The sequence below is a fragment of the Salvelinus sp. IW2-2015 genome, linkage group LG14 (genome assembly GCF_002910315.2).
Source record: "Salvelinus sp. IW2-2015 linkage group LG14, ASM291031v2, whole genome shotgun sequence".
Classification (NCBI taxonomy): domain Eukaryota; kingdom Metazoa; phylum Chordata; class Actinopteri; order Salmoniformes; family Salmonidae; genus Salvelinus; species Salvelinus sp. IW2-2015.
Window position 1 is genome coordinate 7,307,412 of NC_036854.1, and position 9,502 is coordinate 7,316,913.

The following is a 9,502-nucleotide window of genomic DNA, read 5'->3' on the forward strand; positions in this document are numbered from 1 at the left end:
TGTAGAATGGGAAAGTATTCCACCAGCCTATCAGAGGATGTAACGACTAATTTCATTCACTTTTTCGTCCAGTTTTTAGTGGTTGGGGTATGGGTTGTTACTGGGATGGCTGACCATAAATCCTAACCTGAGATTTGTACACATTATTTAAGATTTAGCAGAAATCATAACATTTTATATAAAAGTCTGAGTTAAAGGAATAGTCCAATCAAAAACTATCTTTTGGTATTTTCTTTCTTAGTTTATGAGTTGATAGGGTCCCAAAATAGTTATAATATTTTCAAGAAGCAAAGTTTCCTCATGATGTGCGTGCTTGTCAATGATGCAAAAAGACTTTGTAACCTAGGAGAGGAAAGTCAATGGAGTGGCGTCTCTGTCCGTAAATAATCTTTCCCTGAGTTTGACATACAACCCATCTGACCTTCCATCTGTCTTTGTGGCCTCCCTTCAGAATTTAGATCAGATAAGACCAACAGGTAAACACAAACACACTCACAGAGGAGAGAAAACAAGACACACATGACAAATGAGACACACACACACATCCAGGCATGCAGTCAGACATGCGCACACACACACACAAACAAAAATTGGCAAGCACACAGGCAGGTAGGGGTCATGAGGGGTCATTTCCTTGGGCTAATTATACTTGCTTTCTGAGGGGGTTATGATCAGGGAATGAAAACTCAGCCCTCGGTGGAAAAAGTACCCAATTGTCATACTTTAGTAAAAGTCACCCAGTAAAATACTACTTGAGTGAAAGTCTAAAAGTATTTGGTTTTAAATATACTTAAGTATCAAAAGTAAAAGTATAAATCATTTCACATTCCTTATATTATGCAAACCAGACGGCACGATTTTCTTGTTTTTTATTTTTTATTTATAGAGAGCCAGGAGCACACTCAGACATCATTTACAAACGCAGCATTTGTGTTTAGTGAGGTAGCCAGATCAGAGGCAGTACGGATGACCAGGGAGGTTCACTTGATAAGTGTGTGAATTGGACCATTTTCCTGTCCTTCTGTACATACGAAATGTAATGAGTACTTTTGGGTGTCAGGGAAAATGTATGTAGTAAAAAGTACATTCTTTTCTTTAGGAATGTACTGAAGTAAAAGTTGTCAAAAATGTAAATAGTAAAGTACAGATACCCCAAAATTCTACTTAAGTAAAAATACTTTGAAGTACTACTTAAGTACTTTACACCAGTGCCTTCAAGGGGTGTGAATACTTTCTACAGTGCCTTCAGAAAGTATTCACCCCCTTTGACTTTTTAAACCTTTTGTTGTGTTACAGCATGAATTTAAAATGGATCAAATGTAGATTTTTTTGTCACTGGCTTACACACAATACCCCATAATGTCAAAGTGGAATTATGTTTATGTACATTTTTACAAATGAATTACAAATGAGGAGTTGAAATGTCTTCAGTCAATAAATAATTACCCCTTTGTTATGGCAAGCCTAATAAGTTCAGGAGTAAAAATGTGCTTAACAAGTCACATAAGTTGCATGGACTCACTCTGTGTGCAATAATACTGTAGTGTTTAACATGATGTTTGAATGACCTAATCTCTGTACCCTACACATATAATTGTCTGTAAGGTCCCTCAGTCAAACAGATCCAACCTGTCACGTTCTGACCCTAGTTCTTTTGTATTTTCTTTGTTTTAGTGTTGGTCAGGACGTGAGTTGGGTGGGTTCTATGTTTTCTGTTTCTATGTGGGGTTTTCGTTTGGCCTGATATGGTTCTCAATCAGAGGCAGGTGTTTGTCATTGTCTCTGATTGGGAGCCATATTTAGGTAGCCTGTTTTCTGTTGGGTTTTGTGGGTGTTTGTTTCCGTGCGAGTGTTTGTTGCCACACGCTACTGTTTCGGTTTCGTTCATGTTCACATTTATTGTTTTGTATTTCATAGTGTTCAGTTTATGTTTTAAAATAAACGTTATGGACACTTACCACGCTGCGCATTGGTCCTCCGATCCTTGAAACTTCTCCTCCTCAAAGGAGGAGGAGGACAGCCGTTACACAACCACAAGACCAGGGTGGTTTTTCTTTCAATTTAGAAATGTGGAATAGGTTATGTACATCGGTTGACAAAAAATCGAATTAAATAAAAAATTATATATTTCATTTTAAGGCAGCAAAATGTGAACACTGTGGAAGGGGTGTGTACATTTAACTAGGGACTGTATCAAGAAAAAGTACTTTCTCTAGTTTGGAAGTAACTTGTATGTAAATAGAGGGACTGTAACTACAGAATAGACCCAGTCTGGATAGGCTGACGCCGTTTCTATGCAACCAGCTGTGTATATTGATGAATGCTTGCTGTCACGTTTTGCTATTTGCTGCCAGAGCCACAGCTATATTTGTAGTCACCTACCTTGCCTTGTCACCTAAAACCCTGACAAACTTTTACAGATGCACAATCGAGAGCATCCTGTCAGGCTGTATCACCGCCTGGTACGGCAATTGCACCACCCTCAACCGCAAGGCTGTCCAGAGGGGTCCAATGAGGGCTGGTGGGGGTCTGCAAATGCATCACGCGGGGCAAACTACCTGCCCTCCTTCTGGATGGTAGCGGTGTGAACAGGCAGTGGCTTGGTGGTTGTTGTCCTTGAATATCTTTCTGGCAGCTGTGACATCGATATACAAGATATTCAAGGACAACAACCACCCAAGCCACTGCCTGTTCACACCGCTACCATCCAGAAGGCGAGCTCAGCACCTGATGTACAGCAATGCCAGAAAGATATTCAAGGACAACAACCACCCAAGCCACTGCCTGTTCAACCCTACGTCATCCAGAAGGCGAGCTCAGTACAAGGTGCATCAAAGCTGGGACCGAGAGACTGAAAAACAGTTTCTATCTCAAGGCCATCAGACTGCTAAACAGCAATCACTGACTCAGAGAGGCTGCTGCCTACATAGAGACTCAAATCACTGGACACTTTAATAAATGGATCACTAGTCACTTAAAACAATGCCACTTTAATAATGTTAACATTCTTACATTACTCATTCGTAGTATTTATACTGTACCTTATACCATCTATTGCACCTTGCCTATGCCGCTCGGCCATCGGCCATCCATATATTTATTGTACATATTCTTATTCCATCCCTAAGAATTGTGTGTATTAGGTAGTTGTTGGGAATGTTAGATTACTTGTGTATGTTTTGTCTTTGATCATCATGTCTTGTCCCTGTGCTTCCCTCTGCTGGTCTTATTAGGTTCTTTCCCTCTTTCTATCCTCTCTTCTCCTCCTCCTCCTCCTCTCCCCTCTCTTCTCTATCGTTCCGTTCCTGCTCCAGCTGTTTCTCATTCTCCTAACGACCTCATTTACTCTTTCACACCTGTCCCCTATTTTGCCTCTGATTAGAGTCCCTATTTCTTCTCCTCTGTTTTCCGCTTCTGTCCTTGTCGGATTCTTGTTTGATTTTGCTGTCCTGTGTCCTTGTTCCGCCCTGTCGTGTTTTGCCTTCTTCAGATGCTGCGTTGGAACAGGTGTCTATGTCAGCTACGGCCTGTGCCTTCCTGAAGCGACCTGCAGTCTGTGGTCGCGTCTCCAGTCGTTCCTCTTACTGACGAGAGGATTTCAGTTTCCTGTTTTTGATTTACCTTTGATATATCCAGAAAATCATTGTTTGTTTGATACTGGAATAAAGACTCTGTTGCTATTACGTCGCTTTTGGGTCCTCATTCATCAGCATAACAGAAGAATCCGCCAAGAATGGACCCAGCGACTACGGATTCTCGCAACACTGCCGTCGAGATCCAGGGAGCAATGCTCGGCAGACGAGCAGGAATTGTCTGCTGCTCGTCATGCCGTTGAGACCCTGTCCGCTCAGGTCTCGATCTCTCAGACAGTTTCAGAGTCTTCGTCTCTGTGCCACCAGCTACTTCCTGGTCTCCGAGTCTCCGGAACCTAGGGTTAATAACCCACCATGTTACTCTGGCAGCCCACTGAGTGTCGCTCCTTTCTCACCCAGTGTGATTTGTTTTCTCTCTCCAGCCCAACACATACTCACAGAGAGAGAGCTCGGATCGCTTACGTCATATCACTCCTTCTGGTCGGGCTCGGAGTGGGGCACAGCTATCTGGGAGGCAAGGGCTGAGTGTTCTAACGTTTATCAGAACTTTAAAGAGGGAGATGATACGGGTTTTTGATCGTTCAGTTTTTGGGAGGAGGCTTCCAGGGTCCTGGCTTCCCTATGTCAAGGTGATCGATCCATAACGGATTACTCTATAGAGTTTCGCACTCTTGCGCATCCAGTGACTGGAACGAGCCGGCGTTGCTCGCTCGTTTTCTGGAGGGACTCCACGCTGAGGTTAAGGATGAGATTCTCTCCCGGGAGGTTCCCCAGCGTGACTCTTTGATTGCACCGCCATCCGCATAGAACGACGGGTAGATCTTCGTCACCGAGCTCGTGGAAGAAGAGGCTCGCGTTAACGTGTTTCCCCTCTCCGCATCCAACCATCTCCTCCCACCGGCTCAGAGACTGAGCCATGCAGCTGGGAGGTATTCGCATCTCGACTAAGGAGAGGAACGAGAATCACCAACCGCCTTTGCCTCTATTGCGGTTCTGCTGGACATTTTGTCATGTCATGTCCAGTAAAAGCCAGAGCTCATCAGTAAGCGAGGGCTACTGGTGAGCGCTACTACTCAGGTCTCTCCATCAAAGATCCTGATACCTGTCGGTCCATCTACGCTGGACCGGTTCGGCTGCTTCCTGCAGTGCCTTGATAGATCTCGGGGCTGAGGGTTGTTATGGACGAAGCATGGGCTCGGAAACATGACATTCCTCTCAGACAGTTAGGGAAGCCCACGCCCATGTTCGCCTTAGATTGGTAGTCTTCTCCCCAGTATCAGATGTGAGACACTACCTTTACTTACCTAGTATCTGGTAACCACAGTGAGACCATTTCCTTTTTGATTTTTCGTTCACCTTTTACACTGTTGTTTTGGGTCATCCCTGGCTAGATGTCATAATCCTTCTATAATTGGTCTAGTAATTCTACCTTTCCTGGAACGTTTCTTGTCATGTGAAGTGTTTAAGTCTGTTCCCTCCTGTGTCTTCTGTCCCCTCTACTCAGGAGGAACCTGTGATTTGACAGGAGTGCCGGAGGAATATCATGATCTGCGCACGGTCTTCAGTCGTCCAGAGCCAGCTCCTTCCTCCTCACCGGTCGTATGATTGTTGTATTGATCTCCTTCCGGGGCCACCCCCTCGGGTAGACTTATACTCTCTGTCGGTCCGAACGTAAGGCTCTCGAGGATTATCTGTCTGTTTCTCTCGACGCCGGTACGCGTGGTGCCTTCTTCCTCTCCCGCCGGAGCGGGGTTTTTCTTGTTAAGAAGAGGACGGTACCCTGCGCCCCTGCGTGGATTATCGAGGGCTGAATGACATAACGGTTAAGAATCGTTATCCGCTTCTCCTTATGTCGTCAGCCTTCGAGATTTTGCGAGAGCCAGGTTCTTTAACTAAGTTGGACCTTCGTAACGCTTACCATCTCGTACGCATCCGAGAGGGGGACGAGTGGAAAACGGCGTAACACTTCCGTTAGGCATTTTGAATACCGGGTTCTGCCGTTCGGTCTCGCTAATGCTCCAGCTGTCTTTCAGGCATTAGAATGAGTGTACTGAGAGACATGCTGAACATTTTTGTTTTCGTTTACCTTGACGATATCCTGATTTTTTCACCGTCACTCGAGATCATGTTCAGCACGTTCGACGTGTACTCCAGCGCCTTTTAGAGAATTGTCTACGTGAAGGCTGAGAAGTGCGCCTTTCATGTCTCCTCTGTCACATTTCTCGTTCTGTTATTTCCGCTGAAGGCATTCAGATGGATCCCGCTAGGTCAGGCTGTTCAGCGATTGGCCGTTCCTAGTCACGTGTCGAGTTGCAGCGCTTTCTCGGTTTCGCTAATTCTATCGGCGTTTCATTCGTAATTTCGGTCAAGTGGTGCCCCTCTCACAGCTTGACTTCTGTAGACTTGCTTTACAGTGGTCGCGGTCGCCCACGGGAGTTTTCGATTCTCTCAGAAAGCGTTTAATCACTCGCCCCTCATCCTTGTTACTCTGCGTCACTAAAGCACATTAATTGTCGAACTAGGTTGCCGCTCCACGAGGTGGCGTGGGGCCATTCTGTCTTCAGCGCTTCCATTCTGACCGACATAGGTCCTCCTTGCGGCTTCCTATTTCTCATCGCCGTCGCCATCGCACGCAGCCATGACTGTGTGGTACCGCCGACTGCTCGCCACTCGCTTGCATTGGCATAGGCGCGTAAGTTGTGCAGGGACATCCGCCTTTTGTGTTGAGGGCCTCGTCACTTTGCTTTTGATGGACCCCTTGACAGTAATCCGTTCGCACACGATCTTAATGCACGTTCCGCTCGTGTGGCGTTGTTTTTCGGCTCGTTTCGAAGTTTCCGTGACCCTCATCTCCAGGGGCACTAACGAACCACCACAGCTGTGCCTCTTATCCGTCTGCTGTTTGTCTTTTCTGTGGCTTCTACCGCCCGCAGGGATTCTCCCTGCCGGGCGTTTGTTGTCGGGTTGACCTGTCTGGGAATGAGCAGGACCAGGTTAGACGCCACTCCACTCACCAAACACTGCGTCGCCGCGCTGCTGTCGTAGTAACCTTCTGCTCGTCCGTGTCTCTACTCGTGCTGGCTGTTCTTCAGTGGGCTCACTTCTGCCAGTAGTCGGCGCCACCCCGGCGTTCGGGGGTCGCGTTGCTTCTATTTCGCCAGCGGGTTACATGCAAGGGTGTTTTGGTGCCTACACTCAGGAGCGGGACACGCGCCGTTTCGTGGCTGCTGTGTTTCGGACTGCGCGGCGACTATAGTCAGTGTATACTCTCCTCCTGCCGGTCGTCTCAAGGACACGCTTCCCCTCCTCTCGACCATCTGTCTCACATGCGTCTTAGACCTTTATACCGGTGCTGCCTTCGGTCTGCGGGTGAAGCCGACTGTGCATGTTCTTAACGGTTATCGAATACGGTTCTTCTCTAGGCGGCACATTTCATTCCCTCGGCTAAAGCTTCTTCCGCTTAAGGGCGACGCACAATCATCTTGGATGGTTCAGATTCATGGCCTGCCCGTTAGACCGCGTTTCCCAGACAGGCAGGTCCGCATTCACGTCCAGTTTTGGCGGACGTTCTGTGTTATGACTTGAGTGCTATCCGTCAGTCTCTCTTCCGGGTTTTTTCTCCCCATCTAACGTCGTAGCAGAACAGGGCAACTACGTCAGCTGGTCGGCTATTACCGCAAGCCTTTCGTTTTCGACCCCTGCGTTTGGGCGACAGCTCCCCTGGGCTGAGTACGCCTCACTACTTCGTTTCCTCGTCTGCTCACCGGCTATCTCGCGTTTCAGCAGTAGTCCTCTTGGGGTCACCACGCCTCTCTGTTCGCGTTCCCAAGCTCGCCGAGTCCAGCGTTCCCTCGCGCTCAGGCTTTGTCCAACGCGTTGGACGCGCACCTGGAGGAGGTTCAGGTTCTGCCCTTTGCCGTATAACACGGGCGCACAGACTGCTGGAGAGGCCGCCACTAAACGTCGGATTAGGTCCTAGGTATTGGTGACGGTCAGACGACGTGTGGCTGTCCACCCTCGTGTACCTTCCGCTACCGACCCGCTTCTCGCACAGTTGAATCTCGCGGTTCATTGGTCCGTTTCCGTGCTCTCAAGGTCGTCTCCTCTGTCGGCTTGTGGCGATGCTTTCTTCGCGCTCTTTCGGCGCGTCCACCTGTCTTCCAGTCTCTTTTGTGCAACCGCCTTTTTCTTCGCGCCCCCGTCGTCTTCTCCCTCCCGCCCCCCGTCCTATGTCGAGGGGCGCGTCCTATTTACACGTTACGGAACAGATCCATGGACTGTCGTTCTCGGGGGAGTGGTCCCCACGTCCTTGGGACTTGGGCGGGTTACGGTCGCTGAGGAGAGGAGGGTTTGGGTTCACTCTCGGGACGTGCTGGACCCGTTCGTTTGACTTGATGATTTTCCTTCGTTTGCGCCGTGGTTCCTCCTCGAGTGCGCCCGGCAGGCGCTCGGTGGTGGGTGGTCTTTTTTTTTTGTGAAGTATTCTGTCACTGTTTTGTCTTTGGATCATCAAGTCGTGTCCTTGTGCTTCCCTCTGCTGGTCTTGGTTAGGTCTTTCCCTCTTTCACCTCTCTCCTCCTCCTCCCTTCTCCTCCCTCTCACCGTCTCTCTCCTCTATCGGTGTCCGTACCTGCGTCCAGCTAGGTTTCTACTTCTCCCTACCGAAACCTCATGTCTCTTTCCCACCCTTGTTCCCTATTTTGCCCTCTCTATCTGAGGTCCCTCATTTCTCCCTCTGTTTTCGCTTCTGTCCCTTGTCGGACTTGTTTGATGTTTGTGCTGTCCTGTTTCTCTGTTCCGCCTGTCGTGCTTTTTGCCTTCAGATGCTGCGTGTTTGACAGTGTCTATGTCACCTACGGGCGGTGCCTTCCGAGGCGACCTGCAGTCTGTGTTCGCGTCTCCACAGTGTTCCCTTCTACTGAACGATGCGATTCGTTTTCACGGTTTTGCATTTTACCTTTGTATATCCCGAGCAGATCCTTGTTTGTTTGATACCTGGAATAAGACTCTGTTGTACTTAGTCGCTTTTTGGGTCTCTCATTCATCACGCTACAACATTGTTAGATATTTACTGTTACTGTCAGAACTAGAAGCATCGCACAGCTTTCGCTACAGCTCGTCGCATTACACCATCTGCTCACCACATGTATGTACCAACATACCATTTGATTTGACTTTGGTTGCCAGCTTGGAGTTAGCGATTGTACTGCCTTATTTGACCCATTTTGTTGCCAGGAAGGAAAGAAACTTTCCTGCAACCAGGAAGGCTTGAACTTCGGGATAAAATACTTTTAGATTGCCACTAGGCAGGCGCTATCACAGTTGTTTGTTTGTTTGTTACAATGCAGACTCGTACTCATTGCCCCTATGCAGCCTACCATTGCACGGAATCTTATGTTGGATTGCACATCATTGTCACTATTTATAGATTTTTTTTTTAAATCAATTGCTTTATATAGTTTAAGGCAAGCAACAGGTAAAATACTATGGACTTTGATTACATAAGTGGTATGTGCGTTTTACGGTTTACAGCCGCTTACCCGGCACACATATTGGCCAAGAGTTGATGGGTTTGAATTCCAGCCCACTGGCCCATTTGACTAATGTTAATAATGTCTGTTGTTTACTATTTAATAACATACGTGGTTACAGGGTAATTTTCGACAGTCGGTGTAAAAGGGGGGTTGAAACCAGAAACAATCAAAGGTTAAACAGTTTAGACCATTTTTTTATGGGTCTTATTCCACCCCTTTATTAAACCAGGTAGGCCAAGTGTGAGAAAACGTTCTCCATTTTAAACTCGACTGGCAAGATAAAAGCATACAATGTAACAGGAACAAACAAAACAGAGTTAACATAAAACAAAAACGTACAGTCAAACACAAAGGGAAAAGAATAAGAATAGGAAA